Source organism: Marmota flaviventris, chromosome 1 (genome assembly GCF_047511675.1).
Source record: "Marmota flaviventris isolate mMarFla1 chromosome 1, mMarFla1.hap1, whole genome shotgun sequence".
NCBI lineage: Eukaryota > Metazoa > Chordata > Mammalia > Rodentia > Sciuridae > Marmota > Marmota flaviventris.
In genome coordinates, this window is record NC_092498.1 from 47,736,321 (window position 1) to 47,756,377 (window position 20,057).

Consider the following 20,057-nt stretch of genomic DNA (forward strand, 5'->3'; position numbering starts at 1 on the left):
TCCATTTCAGCTCTCAGAGCTTAAAACCCTTATGTGCTAAGAAAAGGCAGCAGATAATAAAATAGATTCAACAAGTATTGTTTATTGGATTCTATATTCATTTCAATTCATAACATTTGTATTTTGTAAGTTGCTTATTTTTGAATAATTTCTTCTATTTTTTGTGTTAAAATTCTATCTTATTTATTCCCATTTACATTGCTACAATGCACATGATTGCAGTTAGTCATTTAAGTGTCTTGCAGTTTAGTGTAAGGTTTCTTTTTAATTTGTTCTAATTAGTTATATATCATAGTAGAATGCATTTTGACACATCTTACATAAGTGGAACAAAACTTTTCATTCTTCTGGTTGTTCATAGAATTATACCAGTTGTGTAATCATATATGCACATAGGGTAATAATGTCCAATTCATTCTACTATCATTCCTACACCTGTACCCCATCCCCTCCCTTCACTCCCCTCTGTCAATCCAAAGTACCTCTATTCTTCCCTAGCCACCCCCCGTATTATAATGAGCATCCACATGTCAGAGTAAATATTCAGACTCTTATTATTTGGGACTGGCTTATTTCACTTAGCATGATATTCTCCAGCTTCATCCATTTACCAGCAAATGCCATCATTTCATTCTTCTTTAAGGCTGAGTAATATTCCATTGTGTGTGTGTGTGTGTGTATGTATGTATGTATATGTATATATATATATATATATATATATATATATATATATATATATATATATCACATTTTCTTTATCCATTCATCTGTTGAAGGGCACCTAGGTTGGTTCTATAGTTTAGATAGTCAATGATACAGAATAGAAGACACAGAGACAAACCCACATAAATACAGTTATCTCATACTAGCAAAACCACCAAGAACATACATTAGAGAAAGAGACAACCTCGTCAACAAATGATGCTGGGAAAACTGGAAATTCATATGTAGCAAAATGAAATTAAATCCCTATCTTTCACCCTACAAAAAACTTAATTCAGAGTGGATCAAGGACTTAGGCACTAGAACAGAGACCTATGCCTAATAGATGAAAAAGTAGGTACAAATCTTCACCATGTCAGCTTAGGAATTGACTTTCTTATCAAGACTCCTAAAGCACAAGAAGTTAAATCAAGAATAAATAAATGGGATGCAATCAAACAAAAAAGCTTCTCCGTAACAAAGGAAACAATCAAAAACATGAAGAGAGAGCCTACAAAATGGGAGAAAATTTTTATTACCTGTACCTCAGATAAAGCATTAATCTCTGGGATACATAAAGAACTCAAAAACATAACACTGAAAAAACAATTAACCCAATCAATAAATAGGCTAAGAAACTGAACAGACACTTCACAGAAGAGGAAATACAATTGATCAACAAATATGTGAAAACCTGTTCAATAACTGTAGCAATTAAAATAATATAAACTATAACTATACTGAGATTTCATCTCACTCCAGTCAGAATGGCAATTATCAAGAATACAAACAACAATAAGTGTTGGCGAGGATGTGGGGAAAAGGCACACACATACATAGCTGGTGGGACTGCAAATTGGTGCAACCACTATGGCAGTATAGAGATTCCTCAGAGAACTTGGAATGGAACCTCCATTTGACCCAATTACCCAGTCCTCAGTTAATACCCAAAGGACTTAACATCAGCATACTACAATGATTAATTTATTCTTTAAGAAACACAAAGAATAAATTATTCAAAAGAAGTGGGAAACTGAAATCTTATAAGTAAATTAATTAAGTTGTCATGTCTGAATTCAGACCCTGGGCAAGTTACCTAACTTCATCAAGCCTCAGTTTACTCCTATGTGAAAACAGAGATAAAGATAGTACTAACTTTATAATGCCAAGTAGGAACCTGATTGGGAAACATGTTAGTGCTCAATAAATGATTATTTTCAGTATTATTGTCACTTTATACACTTGTAGTCAGAAAGAGGGCTCTGAGTTTCATGTCTTGGTTGTGTCCCTTAATGACCATAAAAGCTCTTAACTTTACCCTCTTCACAGATGATTGCCCCTTTCTTGGATCAGTCACCATAAAATACAGCTTCTTACCAAAGACTGCATCCTTCAAATTCCTACTGTTAATTCTTACCAAAAGCCTGTTTTAGTGGCAAATATTGTTAATGAGAAATTAAAACTCTCCATTCATTACTGCAGAGATTCTGAATGTACAGAATGTGCCTCTGGGAGTAAAATCATGCCATGAGATTTTCAGTTTTACATACTTTCTTCCATTAAATATATTGCTCTGTATTTTCAGAGGAAGAAGTCTGACTCTGGAAAGATTATGTGGTTCCAGATCCACATTTTTTGTGAGATCATCTTTATATTCTAATTTTACACTTGGGTCATTCCATGACCTCCGAATGTTATATATGTGGACAGTACTGATTTGGTCTTTCATAGAATTTTTTTTAACTGAGTTACATGTTAGTGCTATGCAACTGTTCTATTTTAATTGTATCAATTAAGTAGATCAGTGTCTAAAACAGCTTTTTCAATGATCTTCATAAGAAAACTTAATATGAGAAATTTTACTTAAATTTCAGTATGAAGGAAAGTTCTGAATTGATTTTGTTTATCTTATAGACAGGTGGCTGATTTTTCCTTGGGCTGCTAGAATATCTATACCAAAATCCATACACAGGTTTTCCGTGTTAAATTTATTTTCGATTTTTTTCTACCAAGATATTCCTTCATCTCTATTGCCCATAAATTTTCTTTCAAGAAGCAAAAAATGAGTAGACCTTTCCCCAGTATATAGCACCACTCATTTTCCATGTCTTTCAATAAGTTCTTCCTCAATTCTCTACCTAGTGAGAATTACAAATGAAACACTTCTTTACAAACTTGATTAATGCTTATATTTGGAGACTGAAGGTTAAAATAACATGTAATATTAAAATCTACTCTTTTATAGCTTATATTATATCATATTCAGCAAAAGAATACATTGGCCTATAGAAAGGCAATATGATAGTCCCCACTCATGGGGGTAAAAACATGGTTCTGGTCCAGCCTTTGCAGCATCAGACATAATTTTGTTTCCTCTATAGTCAAAATATAATAATAACATTAATTTATCTACTGCATAAAACTGTGATAAGATAAATAAAACAACTGTGAAAACACTATATAAAATACACAGCGTTGATATAACCTGTAGTTCGAAGTACATTTACTCAACTGCCCTGTTTAATTTAGATTCATAACCACATTCAACCATATACTTTGAACCTGTGGGTTAAAGAGCTCTCAAGCAAAGCAAATGTATTCAGTCTTTATTCAGTCCCCTTCACCAGTTATTAGATACATGATCTGGGAACGTTTCTGAGCCAGCTCACCCTTCAATCTTCTCACAGGGTTGTTGAGAAGAATACATGAAAGAACACAAAGTAAAATTCTTAGTGCCGTAGTTGACACTACTTATGAAGATTAATAAATCCTGGCTGTTATTGCTACCATTAATACCTTTTCCTTGTCCTTAGAGGTAATCAGCATCACAAAAGGAAGCTCATATATACTATGTGCACTTGGTTTCAGAGAATAACAATTGGTGGCTGACACGATTCTATAAACAATAATTAATGAGATTCTAGGCACTGATTAAAATTTAATGGGAAATTTTTAATTTAGAAATTGCTGTCCAAAGTATCCTAATCACCCAGTTTAAGCTCAGCAGAGTGGGTTTGGAGAAGGGCCTTTAACCAGGCAGTGTTAACATGGAGCTTCCTTCTGGTGTCTAGTCACATAGAACACAGTCCACCTGTATGCAAAGACTGACAAAACACTGGCTGACAACAACCATGATACTCTTCTTGCACAAAGAAGCAAATAAAGTGGAATGTTTTATGGGTGTATCATGGTTGGAATTAATTACATCATTTTTTGAAAAGTGGACTGTTTCCTGTCCAGTTAGAAAGGCACATGTTGCCTTTCTTTGTCATGCTTAAGAATGCATGCCACAGCTCTGTTTACACATCTGCACATTTAATCTGGTAATAAACATATATGTGGATTATAAAGACTAGTAATTATTAGTGTATCTTTGTCTAATAAAAATAAGTTCATTTTGATCTTAAGAAAATTAAGATGTTCAGAGTGCTCACGATGTTCTGGAATTTCTTCACTAGCATTCATTTTGTTATAAATGCATTTGATGGAGATATTTAAAATGTTTAAAGGGAAAAGAAAATGTCTACTGGTATTACAATATAATCCTGATAAACACTCTTGATGCTCCTATTTTCTGGGAGAGCAGAAAGATAACTGTTGTCAAAACTCACCGAGAAACGTCAAATATTATAAGCAAACAGTTTTTGTTAAAATGTTCATAGAAAATGGCCAACTCAAATGCCAGCAAAAACAGTTTGACTGTATAAGAACAAATACAAAATTGATTCCAAAAGATTTTGTGAAAATCCTATTTAGTTTAGCTAAGCACAAAGACAAAATGAAAGAAAATCCCCTATCAAATATTCCTTCCCAAAGCAGGCATTGAAAACCAAATAAGATGCAGTACGTGACAGTTGATCCAATCACATACTAATTTATGTCTTCATTGTTTCTAAGAAGTACTTGATTTGGAGTAGAACAGCCTCCCGATTGATTTAACAAACAGAATTGACTTGAAAATGCACATTCAAGGAACTAAGTAAATTTCCCTACCAGATGAGGTCCACCAGCATCCTCCCTATATAGTTTGGAGAGGAACATCACAGACTACAAACTCCTTTCAAATATAAATTCCCTGTCACTTCCCACCGTAATTAAGACCAGGCTAACCAACTGATAATGTTAAGAAAACTACTTCCTTGCCACAAACCTCCTTACTAATAGCCAGGTAACAAAAACTTCATCCAAACAATTTGGTCAGCAAAAGATCTCTTCACTATGGGTTTTCTTAATGATTGTTCTAGCAATAAATTTGGTAAATTCTAAAGTCAAAGGATTTTTATATTTTAATATACTAATCAATGGATATATTGATATATATTTATGTACGTGTTTATATAGCATATCTATAGCATATCTATATGTACAAACACACACATACATATAAGGCACAAATAAGCAAAAGATATAACCAAACCATAATCCATATGCAAAGTACAATTATGACCCCACAGAAATCAAATATTGCTTCTCTGATTGCTTGCCCAGAAAGAAATCAAGACTTTTGCCTGAAATCTGGCCCCTCAGCTCAATTATTCTGCAAGGAGAGAGAGAGGGCTTTTTTTAAAACATATTATCAGAGGAGTAAAATCTTTCTCTTGGTGGGATTTTCCATCAACCACCACTGTCTGCTCTCTCTGAACATGTGCCCACAGCAATACTGGCCTTCACCAAACTGCAGCTTTAGCACTCTTCTCTGTATCAAAGGAACTCTAATATCTAAGGGTTACATCCCAGGGACATCCAAACCTACCTGAATGTCAGAATCATCTGATAAACTCAAAAGAGGGGGGGATCTCAGCTTCAAAACACCATATATGAGTATATCTCATTAAATCTGTGTTCTGAATAAATTCTGTACAATAAAGACATACACTAAAAGTGCAAAAACTAATCAGTGAATTAATTACTAGGCAGATAGTACAACTTCATGTGTATATGTCAGTTTGGACTGGGTGTCTTGCATAACAGATGTCTGAAAGCTGGAAGTCCAATATCATGATTCCAGCATGGTCAAGTTCTTCTAAGGGCCCTCTCTGTTACAGATAAAAATCTTGTTGTATCTGCACATGGTGGAAAAACACTAGAGAGCTCTTTGGAGTCTCTTTCAAAGGAGTACTAATCTCATTCATGAAGGTTTCATCCTCATGATTTAAATTACCCCCATTGACCCATCTCTTGATAGTATTATATCAGGATTATAATTTCGTCATACAAATTTCAGAGGGAGTCAAACTATCAGTGCAAGACACCCAGTATACATAAACTGGCATTTGGAAATTGTAGCTTATACCATAGTCCTTTTCCTTCTATGGTAAAATACCTATTTTGTCACAAATATACTGAGACAAAGAAGTCTTTAAACATCAATAATACATTGGAGATTAGTGTGTCAGAATATAGCATATCTAGAGAAACATGTTGTCTAAATATCCTTCATATCAAGAAAAACATTCTCACTTCAGTCCTACTAAAACCCATATGGAAGTGGTACTTTTAGAAAAATCATTGGGTCATTGCTTATATATCAAATACTACATCCGGCTTACAAGCTAAATCCAAACAATCTCAATGATATTTTGTAGTCCTGATTTGCGAATCTACAGTATAAAAATAACTGAACTTTAAAATAATCAACTGAGTTGCTCTTAAATTTACACTGTTAGTTCCTTTAATGTGGAGCTTTCTATCAGTATCCATTGCCTACAAGGCACTCAAAATATAATCTGGAAGAAAGGAAGAAAATTAGAAAACAAGGCTAATTGGGAAATATGGAAATTTATAAATTTCAGGAAAGTTAGGAACTGATCAGTCTTAGTTCCTGAGCTAACTTGTTATTATGGAAAATAATCTGTGCTAAATTATCACAGCTATAATTTACATATGGCAGCGTTACCTTTTGTTTTTAGGGGACTCTTCTTCAAGTCAAAAGGAATCTCTATTTGGAGTAGAAATTTGTTTCCAGATACAAAAACCTGCCTCCATAATAGCAATTAACCTCCTTTGGAAAATAAGGGAGTTTGCCCCAAACCACTACATTGGCACTTCCATTTCTGCAGGTTAAAAAAAATTATACATATATATATATATATATATATATATATATATATATATTATAATATATATTTTTTTCTTCAGCAATATATATTTTATATATACATAAAATATATATAGCTGAATAAAAATTAACAAAATTTCACAAAATATAATTGTTTCATTGAAGAATAATTAAATGCATCCATTGAAGAAATATTGAGTTGTACTTCATGATTTAAAGTCTAATATTTATTTATTTTGTGGAAGAAATTGAAATTACTGATGGGAATTTTAGCTTTTAACTTAAAAATTAGTTCCTTTTAATATTAAATAATGGAACTGTCTTACTACTTCATAAAATTAATACACTCAAGTGGAAGCCCCAGATGATACTATTAAGATGATAGTTAAATATAGACAACATGTTTTTAAAAATTCTCTTTTATATGGGATTTCTGGATTGTTTGATAGTTGTATGTTTAAGTTAAGAAACTGTCAAACTATTCTCCAAAGCATTCTGTATTTTACGTACTTATAAGCTATGGATGACCTTAATCATTGTATCATTGCTTTATCACGACTTGGTATTGTAAGTCTCAGTAGGGGCAGAAGTGTGTTTTTGTTCTGGTTTTTTTTGTTGCTTTTCACTTTAGCCAAATAGTCATTTTGTTCTTTTGCTGACTTTTTAAAATTAGGTTGTTTTATTATTATTATAACTCGAGATTCCCTTCTGTATTCTGGAATAAATCCTTTTATTTTATATTGTATTTCACATATTTTCTCTCCGTTGTTTGCCTTTTTATTTTCTCAATTGTGTCTTTTAAGGAGCAGAAGTTTTTAATTGCTATGGGCAAATTTTTGTTGTTGATGCATGTGTATTTAGTCATATTTCTGAAATCTTTCACTCTTCACAGTTTTTGTCCTATATTTTGTTTTGCAAGTTTTATATTTTGGTATTTTATATTTAGTTCTCTGATTTATTTTGAGATAATTTTTGTATGTTATCTGAGGAATGGGTTGAGGATCAATTTTTTTGGAATATGAATGTCAAATTGTACAAACTCCATTTACTCAAAGATTATCATTTCCGCTGACTTTGCACCTTCAAAGAAAATCAATTGAACACATAATATATCTTTTCCTAAACTTTATATTTGGTTCCATTGATATGTTTGTCTATCTTTTCGCCAACATTATTCTGTCTTGAATACAGTTCTTCGTGGTAGGTTTTGAAATAAGATGATGAGTCTTCTAATGTTCCCCATTTTTTCTTCAAAATTATTTTAGCTATTATGGATTATTTTCATAGAAAAATTTTGGAGTAAACATTTCTAAAAAAGATTTCTGCTGAAAATTTTCCTAGGATTGAATTGAATCTTTAGATGACTTGGGGGAGAGTTAATACTTTAATAATTTAGGTTTTCCAATTCATGAACTGAACATATTTCCCCCATTCATTTAGGTTTTCTTTGATTTCCTTAATCATGTTTTATGGTTTTCAGCATTCTCATTTTGCACATGTTATTAGATTTAAACTTATATATTTCATATTTTGATGCTGTTCTAGTCTAAAATTTTTTTCCCTTTCCAATTGTCCCTTCTTTGTATATAGAAATAAAATCATTTTTGCTGGTTTTACATCTTGCCTTCTTAAACTCCCTTTCTGTTCTCGTAGCTTTTCTGTAGATTCTTTGGCATTATCTATATATAGGTAATCATATCTTATGAATAGAGAAAGATTTATTTCTTTTATTACTGCTCTGTGTACCTTTTCTTTCCTTGTCTCATTACATTAGCCTCCAGTGAAAGATGACTACAAGTGCTGAGAGCTGACATCTTTGCCTTATTTCTGGTTATAGAGTAAAAGCATTTATTCTTTCACAATTAACTATGATATTACCTCTACAGAGCATATAGATTCTTTTTTCCTAGGTTGAAGAAATCATCTTCTTTTCCTAAAATATTGAGAATTTTTATCATGAAAGGATGTGAGTTTTGTCCTTTGTTCCCTGCACCTATTGAGATTATCATATGGTTTTGGTTTTATTCTTTTGTATACTGAAACTGGATTTCTTCACTTAAAGAATTTTACAAGACTTCTTTTTGGATGATTACAGAAGTTACCAGAGGTTTACACACTGTATATATGTGGGATGAAATCAGACTTCAATAATTCAGTGCCACTCCATATTCTATCCCTTATGTACACTGAGCAGATAGAACCAAAAACGCCTTCTTACTCTTAGTAAATTCTAAAGAAGTTCATCTAAATGTTAAGTATTTAGTAATTCAGTTCTGCTCTTGGAAATTCAAAATTTAGAATACTAAAGTTGAATATAGTTCTCTCAACTCTAGATGTGTAAAATTGGAATGAATCCTATTGAAATCCAACTTATTTGGACAGAGTATTAGACATTTAAGAATGCAATATTTCCAAATGGACCTAAAACCTCATTTGTTTTTTATTTCAGATGCTCTATCTACTAAGTGTTCATTCAAAAGAAAATCAACAGGCTGAAAATATAAATTTTTTTATAAAAAGACTTTTCATAGTAGAAGGGTCTGCCAGTGATATGTCTAATTAGCAAATGAGCTTTCTTATTTATATTAAGACATTGTTTGCCATCATTTATTAGAGATTTGGGGAAATTAATTGTAAATTTTCTTTGTCCCTAAATCGAAATAACTTCTTACATGACTTTTTAACTTTTAGTATGATATAGAGATTTGGAAAGATATCACTGTAATTTATATATTATCTCAATGAATCTTCACTGAGAAACTGCAGGAACCAGTGAATCAGTGAGTTGTGTATCATTTTTTACTGAAAAAAAATATAAATACTCCAGTATGTATAATTCCTTAATTTGGCCCATTTTATTTACATTTTTTTATTTGTATATTTTCTCTAAAATTCACTTTTATCTGATATATTAGATACGTATGTTTTTAATAGCATATTCAATCAATAAGCACTTTACACTGTTTTTATTTTCCTGTGCAAGGCTTTGTACTAGTTGCTGACAATAAAAAGATAACACAATGTGCATACCTTCTTAGAATGCATGTGCTATTCCATTGATGAATTAGATGCACTAATAATAGTTATAATATTGTAAATACCTTCAAAGTTGGGACCACATTGTGTTAATTTTTTATTAAACCAGTGTTTGACATCCAGCACACACGAACATATCTGATGCAGCAATTACAAAACTCTTGTGAAGGGGACACAGAGGAGCCAATGACCAGTTCTTCATAGTGAAGTATGTTCAGAGGAGATAAGGTTTGAACTGAATCCTACAGTTGGAAGAAAGTGCATCCAAAGGACAAAGGCATAAGTAAGAGTATGTTTGTGCTAGTTAAACAAGTTTCCAAAACTTAGCTAACCCTGCCAATGTGAGATAATGGTTGCAGAAACTGGCTATTGTTAACAAGAGCTAATCTGTGGATAGGGAGTGCAGATTTAAACTTCTTGCTTAGGTTTCACTTCTTGATAGGATAAGCAGGTGACAGCTAAAGTCTGTTCTACGTTAAATTGTATATTATACATCTTAGTAAGTTAGCAACATATGATTCAAGAATTGTACAATGCAACAGTCCTTTTATTCTGAAAATCCACCCTAACCAATCCATTCTCCCTTTTCCCTTTAAAAAAAATCCCTGTGATAGTTAACTAAAAGCATTAAAGCTCCTTACCAACACTGAACTATAATGTCCTTTAGAATATGTAACCACTTCTCACTTAACTAATTTATAGGTTCACCTGCTCACATGTGAGACCAATATAGAATTCCATTCAGTGATTTTTTTTTTTCAATTTGATCAGCTCGAAGAGGTAGATAAGGGAAATCTTCAAATATAAAACTGTCTAGTGAAGATAAGAGCAAATAATTTAGGACATGCAGCAGCAGACAGCATTAGTTATTGTTCTTCCCTATGCAGTGAACAAAAGCTGCAAAAATACATGCCTTCTGACAGAATGATCACCTCCTTGTGGTACTGATGTAAATAAGAAAGTGATGTAAATAACATTAGGGGAAAAATCAAATCCCCTGCATTTATCAAATTTCCTCATTTTATAGATTTCATTGGTGTTTTATGTATTATTATGAAAAATGGTGAGTCTCAATGATCATGTAATTGTGGAAAAATCCCTGGTGTTGGGGTTAATCTGTCACCTTTGTTTTCCAACAAATACACCACTGAGCTTTAGGTTCCATTTTTCTTGTTTGTTTTCCTCTTTGTCACTTCTTCCCAGCTCCAGGAGCCTCTAGCTATCTATTCAAAATGCCTGGACAGAAGTATGTGGTGTCCAGTGTTCCATGTCCCAACCTCATCATCTGAAAGTTATATAGATTCTGAGCAAAAAAGGGGTCTGTGCAGGTAGCGTAGAAGAGGGCACCCCTTTAAGCTGAAATAATAAAAAGGCAATGGTTTAATAGTCTTGGGAACATTTCACTAAAACTATGGAGATTAAGTTTGTAACCTAAAACATTCAGTAGAAGTGTGAAGAGAATCACTGTTAGAATGAATTCTACCTCAACACACACACACATACACACACACACACACACACAAACACACATATACACACTACCTCAAATCTCTTGAGGAATAGATGTCCAAAATTCAGAAAGACATCCACTGCAAATGTTACATAGCTCATCACTTTTTTCCTCTGATTGTTTCTATGGAAACATTTTAAATTCTTGAAATAAAGTAGAGAAGATTAGAATAAAGACTCAGATGCAGAAGCAGTTGGTGAAAGTAAATATTGCTCTTAAAAATCTACTGAAATGTTCCCTTCTGTTCCTGGGACAAAGATGAGAAGGAATTCAACACAAACTGTATGAAGGATTCAGTCATTATTAAACTAGACAGAAATATTTTAATATAGTACCAAAGTTCCTGGAAAAAAATTATGCAGTCTACATATGGAGCCTGGTAAATTAGAAATAACACTACATATGGAATTTTTAAATCTGCCCTATCCTACTCATTGACATGTGGCCTATTAGAATTTACTTAAAATTTCTGATTCTTTATTTCTGTGTTTACAAAATTAAATCATGATAGGACCTGACATACTATTCCAAGGATTTCTATGACGTTCATGTGTGATGATAGATATGGAAGCACATTTTACAGCTCCTTAACTTGAAAGAAGTTTGTGATCCATGCCTTTACTAAGAAACTCTTTCTCATATCTTCCCAAATGGGTACCCTGTGAAGAGTCCCAGTCCAGACCATTCCCAGAATTCTTGATTTGGGCTCTCTGAGCAATAGATCAATACAGTCCTGAATTCTAGCTATTCTTGTACTGTGTGTACACAGTTGAAGTCTAAGTTTGGTGTCTAACCCTATTCTGCCAAGCATTATCTGTTTGAGAACATTGTGAGAAGCAGCATGGTTATATAGAAAGGGCAAGAGGTCAGAAATGAGACAGGCACAGGTTCAAATCTTAGCTTCATACTTACTAAACATCTCTGGCTTTGACGTTCTCCCCTGACTGTGGGCATGCATGGCCAGCATCATATCCTGACTTTCTCTAGGCCTACCACAAATCCTGGTGTCAAAAGCTTCTGTGGTCCCTGTTATTAGGAAACATATTTAAGGATGCTCACCATAGTGATTTTAATCTCTATTGGTAAAGTTGGCATTGAAAATTCAGCTCCACTTATTTTTTAAAAAGCAACCCAAATCATACCCTTTTTTCCATACTTTTATTCTTAAAATTAAATTTTAAAAAATAACTTAGTGGGAAGTTTGTGTTATATATGGACATTGTAATTGAGTAGTCTTGGATTCTGGAACAGATCTTATCACCTGTTGCCAGTGTGTCCTCAATCTTATTAAACCTCAGTTACTTTAGCTATTAAACAGGAGTTATCCACTGAGCCATATCTCATAGGGTCATATAGGAATTAAATGTAATTTAAAACAGGTAGTGAAGGGCCTGGCACATTTAATGAATTCTAAAATATTGGTGATTACTATTACTCTGTAAGTGATGACTAAAGGATCCTACATTGCCAATCTTTTTGCCTTGGTAATTTTAAACTATAGGGGAGTGTCTTGGAGAATCCAATTTAGATTCAGTATTCTCTGTGACAATTAAAATGAAAATAGGGGCTCCTTGAATTATCTTGTCTTTAAAATGCAAAAGTTTGATTTATTTTTATTTATATAATTATGCTTTAATAATTGTGGAAAACAGACTGAATAATTTTAGTGCTGTGTTAAGCATAGAGTAGAAAAAAGAAAATGTCTTTCTTTATGGTGCATCATCTTTCATCTAAGAATTATGAAAAGAAAAACGTTCTTAAATGTGACCTCTTTATCATTTTAGTAGAGCTTTGATGTAAACAGAATATTCTCCTTATTATTCATATAAGAAAAATATGCTGCAGATGATTCCTACCCTATATAACTGTAGTTTTCTTCTTTCCTGAAATGCAAAAATTCTTTCAATCTTCTTTGTTTAATTTTCTTTTGGTGGCCCTGATGACCTAACCCAGGGCTTTTCAAGGCCTTGCTCATGCCAGGCAAGCATTCTACCACTTGGCTTGACCCCAAGCTCTGTGCAATCTTTGGAATATAAGATAATACAATTAAATAATGTGTCTTCAATATCTTTTCATACAGTACATATAGTTTAGTTCTATGGCAATGGTTCTCAGATGGAGTGTTTTGACCCCTGTTCTACATTCAGCACCATCTGGAGACAGTCATACAGCTATGATCACTACCCAAATCCAGAGTGTCTTCATCACTCTAAAGAAACCCCATACCCATTAGCATTACTCTCTACTCTCCCCTCCCTCAAGCCTATGACAAACACTACTTTACTTTGAATTTGCCTATTGTGGGAATTTCATGCCAAAGGAGTCAAATATGCCCTTTGTATATAGCATAATGCTTTCAAAATTCATCTTTGTTATGGCATATATTAGTACATTATTCACTACTATGGCTTCATAATATTTCATCAAATGGATGTACCACATTTTGTTTAACTATCATCAGTTAATAACATTTGGGTTCTTTCTTTTTTTTTCTTTTTCTTTTTTTTTTTTTTTTTGTTCTCATGTTCAGTTCTGGTCTGAACATACATGTACAAATTTTGGTGTGAAGATATGTTTTCAATATTCTTCGTACATACAGTACCTAAGAGTGGAATTAATGGTCCATATGGTAATTCAAATTTTTCTTTCTAAGGGACCGACAATTTTTTTTCAAATTTGTTCTAATATTTAACATTTCTATTAGCATTGTGTTCCAATTCCACAAATCCATACCAACATTTGTTATTATCTGGCTTTTTTTTTAATTACAGCCACCCTAATAGAAGTAAAGTGGTATCAATACTTTTTTTTTTAATTTTCCTTAAGGCTGATATTGAGCATCTTTTCACATGATTATTGGCCACTTGTATATCTTCCTTGAGGAAATAGCTATTCATAACTTTCACCCATTTTTAAATTGGGTTATTCATGTTTATATTGCTGCATTGTAAGCGTTCTCTTTTATTTTAGAAATAATCAGATATATGATTTGTAGATATTTTTCCCATTCCATTAACTCTCTTTTTACTTTGAAGCATGATTTTTTAAAATTTTGAATTGAAATATTTCTATTTTTTCTTCCATTGCTTATACTTTTTGCATTCTAGGAAACCATTGCTTAATTCAAGATCACAAATAGTTATACCTATATTTTCTTCTATAAATTTTATAGTTTTAACTCTTATATAGGTATTTGTTCTACATGGAGTTAATTTTTATATGTAGTATGTAGAAGGGGTCCAAATTCATTCATCTTTTGAATGTGGATCCAACTGTCCCATTACTTACTTAAAGGACTGTTTTCAAAATGAATTTTCTTGGTAACCTTGTCATAATCAGTCAACTATCAATGTGAGAGTTTATTTCTGAATTTAGTAATTTTTCCATTGTTCTATTTATGTCTACCTTTATCCTAGTACCACACTGTTTTGGTTAGTGTGGATTTGTAATAAGTCTCAAAATTGGAAAGAATGATTCTTCCAACTTTGATTTTCAAGGTTGTTTTGAGTTTCTTGAATTTCCACATGAATTTTAGTATAAGCTTGTAAATTTCTGCAACTAAGTCTATTAGGATATTTTTTATAGGGATTGAATAGGTATTAAGAGAATACTGGTCCTAAAAGGGAATGTGTTAATAAGTTGTTTGTGTGACCAGATACATGAGACAAAAAAAAAAAAACTTAAAGGCAGGAAAGATTTATTTTATTTCACAGTTCCAGAGGTTTTCCTCCATGGTTGTTGGACTCTGTTGCTTTGGGTCTGTGATGAGGCAGAAAGTTATGGTAGGGAGCATATGCAAGAGCAAAGCTGCTCATCCCATAATAGTCAGGAAGCAAAACGTCGAGGGAAGGGTCAGTGACTTAATGTGCCCTTGAAAGGCAGCTTCCTATGACATGACTTCCATCCACTAGGCCGCACCTCCTGAAGGATTCACCACCTCACAGTAGTGCCACACTGAGGACCAATTCAACACTTGGGCCTGTGAGGGACATTTCAGGTCCAAACTACAGCAGGGAAGCGTGTCTATATGACTATAGCCTAGAATATTTGAGAGTAGTCACAAATGAAGCTTAAAGATTAAGACTAGAACAAGAAGTACAGTGAATGTGAATCTAAACATTTTTTTTTTTGGATGGAAGATAACCACAGAAGATTGCATGATTAGACCTATACTGTAGAAAAAAAATTATATGTGCATAAATACTTGAGAAATTCAAATAAAGCTCATACCATAACTAAATGTAAAACAGAAACAAGATAAAAATCATGTTTAAAAGAAATAAAATTATACATTAAAATCCAAACATTATAGAATACAGAATTAAAAAAGGATGGAAGTATCAGGTGTCTGATTGACATGGGGATATTGCCTTCAGAAGAGACTAATATTGTTCCTGTAGAATGGAGATTTCTGAAATATTGGTCCTGTAAATGGAGATTTCTGAAACCATCATAGAAACATTTTAAGAATAAAAAAAAAAAAAGATAGCCCTCTTCAATAACCAAAGATCTCACAGCGCTAGAAACAAGGCTTCATGTGGGGCAGTTGGACTTAATCACTCAAATTCCAAACCGAATGGACAATCTAGAATTTCCTAGACTAGTGTTTGTTCATTTGTAATATTCACATGAGCCATTGATGGATCTCAAATGCAGATTCCAATTTCTGTGTGGGATGAGGACTGAATTTCCAAGTTTTCACGAGAGGCTTATATTCTCGGTCTGCAAACAATGCTTGAGCAGCAAGATCCTAGAGGAAACAAATTAATTACCTTCCCCTAGATAAACACAGGATAGATATACTACGCAATCATTACTCATGTAGAGACTAATTACTTGCAGAGCTTTGTGTAGTTAGTTATTCCACAGTCATATCATTTTGAAAGAAACCGCATTCTCTCTTAAAAAGGGCATATCTTCACACTGAAGGGAAACATTAACAGGGTGCTGCTCATCTGCTCACCTTGTTTTAATTGCCTGGTTATGCAGATAAATGTGTATTTTCAGGATTCTAAATGCAGTCTGCCCTTTTGTTCTCTTCACCCACTCAGCTGTTGTTAGAACAACTGTAACTTCACATCTAACAAAAACCGTTTCTCACATCAGTTCTAAAAACACCCATCTTGCTATCCCAAAGAAATCACATATTTTCAAAGTTTTACCTCTGTTGTTAAGGATAGCAATTGTGCACTGAACCCAGTGTTCAGCAGCCTACAGCAGCCCTCTTGAAGTACTGAACTATGCCATTAAATGAAAGTTGGTAAGAGGCAAGACTATCCCAATGCTTTAATATCTAGGTTCCTCTCTGGGTTGACATTTAACAAACTCCAAACAGTTTTCATATATTGTTTCATTACTATACATTTTGTTTGCCACAGTGGTGTGTGTGTGTTTGTGTGTGTGTGTTTGTGTGTGCTTCTGAAATGTGAAGTCACAAATAGTTTTGTTATTGATTTAAAACTTCATATTTAGAAACTGAATATTAAAGAAAGCAAGAAAGCTCTGGAGAAGGGTCATGACTTTTCAAATCTGACCCAACAATGGAAGATTTGTGATTTTGTGCCCAACATTTTCAGGGGTTTATATTAACATAAAAATGAATGATTGCTGTCGGGATGTGAGTGGATTTTGTGATTTTTATTGGGTTGGAGTTGGGGTGAAGGATATTAAAGAGAGGGTAGAGAAAAGGGTTCTTAAAACCCTATCTAGTCCATGTCTAGAAAATCCTGATTGAATTGGTAAGATTACAAAGGAACACATAATTCAAAATTCAGAGACTGAAACCTCAGAGATAGCAGTATAAAAAGATTTCATTTTCTTTCTCCACAATAAAGTGAGAATTTCAAGGTGAGTCTCCTGATAAAATGACCTTTCAAGACTTCCTTTTAATGATATTTAAAATATCCAAGGTTACAAAACCCTGGAATTCTCACAGAGTGTTTGACTCTGCTTCTCTATGAAAACCACAAACAGGGTTAGAAGAGAAATTGATGTTTCGTAAGAAGAAATTGTTGTGCCATGGTGTTTAGACTCCATTGGTAGTACTCCACAGTAACAGCTCTGTTGAATTTTCTGTTACCAGGAAAAAGTATGCTAAAACACATTCTAGTTCTCCAGACTCTGAAATGTACCTCATCCAAAATGAGTAAAGAGACTTGGATCTTACAGCCTTCCCAAACCAACCTGCAGAACATTTAGCCAATAGTGCTCTCTACCCAAGATATGTCTTTTGTGAATTCCTTACTACTAATGAGTACATGGAGAGCTATTGCATCACTGCAAATTTGTCCCTGAATTTGTCCATAAAGAGCTGGTAAACAACTCAGGCTGAATTTGAACAAGCAGCTATCTCTGAAATAACACCATAATTCGTACTTCTAGTCCCCTGTGTTAACGTGCTTAAACTTATAGTTCATGAAATAAAGAGTTAATAGTGTACTTTGGTTCCATAGCTCTGTCTCTCCACAACACTTTCATTTTCTGTAGAGTAGTGTTTCCCATTAAATAAAGTAATTAAGAAGCATTCAGCAGTGAAGGAAATAACACATTAGGTGTGCTGCTATGGTACTAAATAAATGATAAAAGAATATGTTGACAGATAAAACAGCCTATGTCTGTTTTACTGTACTTCATGTGTGACACACTAGTTTTACAAAGATTTTCACATTATTTTTAAATAATTAAGTTTTGCCTTTCTTATAATATTGCAACTGAATATTGAGACTATTTTGCATATGCACACACTGTGAACTGAGATATACATAATTCATTGGCAAACTGTGTGTCTTAAGAAACATATATTTGAATACAGAGTTTGGTGCCTGAAAGAATGAGGCACTTTCTATTGTATACTTAATGATTTCTGGTTATCAGCCCTTAGAATATTTTATTCTTCCAAGAAAATTGATAAATTCATGCATACTATAATTGCATGGGTCCCATTCAGCTACTTTTTAAAGCATTTAAGAAAGATGTTAAAATAATTGAATTTCTATTGATTAATTAGAAAAGGGTTGCATGTGATTCCCAGACCTTGTTTCATTAATCATTTTATAAATTCAAATTGTAAAACAGAAAAATTTCCAAATGAATTGCTTATTATAGAAGTATTTGTATGAATCCAAGAAAGGCACAAAGACAGTCATAGAATTTTAGAGAGGTATTCAGTACCTTGTACAGTAGAAACCTGGATCTTTAGCTTAATTTTCAATAATTTTTCCCCCTACACTTCCATAAAGTATCTCGGTGCAATTAGAGGAGAGGATTTTGAATGCTGTTTATATATCCTCATGTTATATCCTCATGTTATATATCACAATCTGGGATTAGAGAATGCCTATTGGTTCTTATACAGGATTCAGAAAAATAGCATACCATAGAAAATCAAAAGGTCAGTGGTTCTTACTGCTTCCCTGCAAAAAGATGGATAACTAAAACCTAAAGAAAGAGGGATGCACAATTTACACAATTAAAAAACAGTGATAATTAGCATTTGCTTCTTTGTGTCCTGCAAAATGAGAAAATTCTTATTCCTTGAATTGTTCCTGGCATGATGCTATTATGTAACTCATCCTTGATGTAGGAGGAAGTTCTGGCTGGAGAGACAGGTCCTTCATCTTATTTATGAGGTCCTTTGTCATTTTCAGGAGTAAAATTATAGTCCTCTTTAGATGTTCGTGATTGTTAAAATTCCTAAACGGCAGCTCCTGTATCCCTACAAAGACATTAACCAAAGTCAAATTCCACAGTTCATATCCCTGTACATTATATATTAACTATTTTTGGTCAAAACTCTAAAAATTATTTAGATAAAACTAACAAATATGTGTTCCTGTTGCTGTTGGGAGTCTACGAATTATTTGTGTATAGAACGATGTTGAGATAAACAGTTCTCTAAAAAAGCATTTTAATCTTTGTTGAAATAATTTTACATTATTAGACTTCCATCTCAATGCCTTCAACAGTTGGCACAGAGAGTTCTGATGGAAATAGTTTGGGATTTGCTTGATTTTACCTCAGCTCCCCTTCAGCTATAATGAAGCTTATAGAATTAAAAATCTACCTCATCTAGTTTTATTTGCAGTTGTGGAACTCAGCCGCTTCATTCAATTCCTTTGCCAACAATCTCCTGGATTTCATCTTCTGACACCCCCTCTCTTACATAGTCCTTCTGCCCTTATATGTATATGTTCCCCAGCTAAACCCAATAAGCATTGGGTTGAAACTTCATTTCCTAACCTGATGTGTGCCAAGAGATATTCAACATAACAGAATAAGTATAGTACAAAGTTTTATATTGACTTTCTTCTGAAGTTAAGTGATTATAAACATCACTTTATATTAAAATGAACAAGGATATCTCATGGAGTAAAATGCAACATTTGCATAATTTTTAAGATAAAATAAGAGAATTCAAAGAAAGTTCTAGAAAGAGATACTTACCATATAGGGGAAACAGTGTAGATTTTTGGTAAATATGAGGCTTGACGTGTTACCTAATGATTTTTTTTAACAAAACACATTAACAATTTAAATGAATTTATCATAGACTCAAAGAATTCAGTGTCAGGGCATGTAAGATCACCAGTCTTCATCTCACAGGAAGAAATGGAGGCCCTGAAATTTCTACTGGTACTGTTTAATCAAGACCATACAACTAGATGGCAACAATAACAACATGAGGATATATAAACAGCATTCAAAATCCTCTCCTCTAATTGCACCATGATACTTTATGGAAGTGTAGTTTGT

At 33.1% G+C, this 20,057-nt stretch overlaps 1 protein-coding gene across 1 annotated transcript in view; it reads left to right on the forward strand.

Annotated features, from left to right (window-relative positions):
* Kcnd2 (potassium voltage-gated channel subfamily D member 2) overlaps positions 1 to 20,057 on the forward strand; it is a 462,573-nt gene that overhangs the window by 312,896 nt on the left and 129,620 nt on the right. The gene's annotated exons all lie outside the window — the stretch shown is intronic.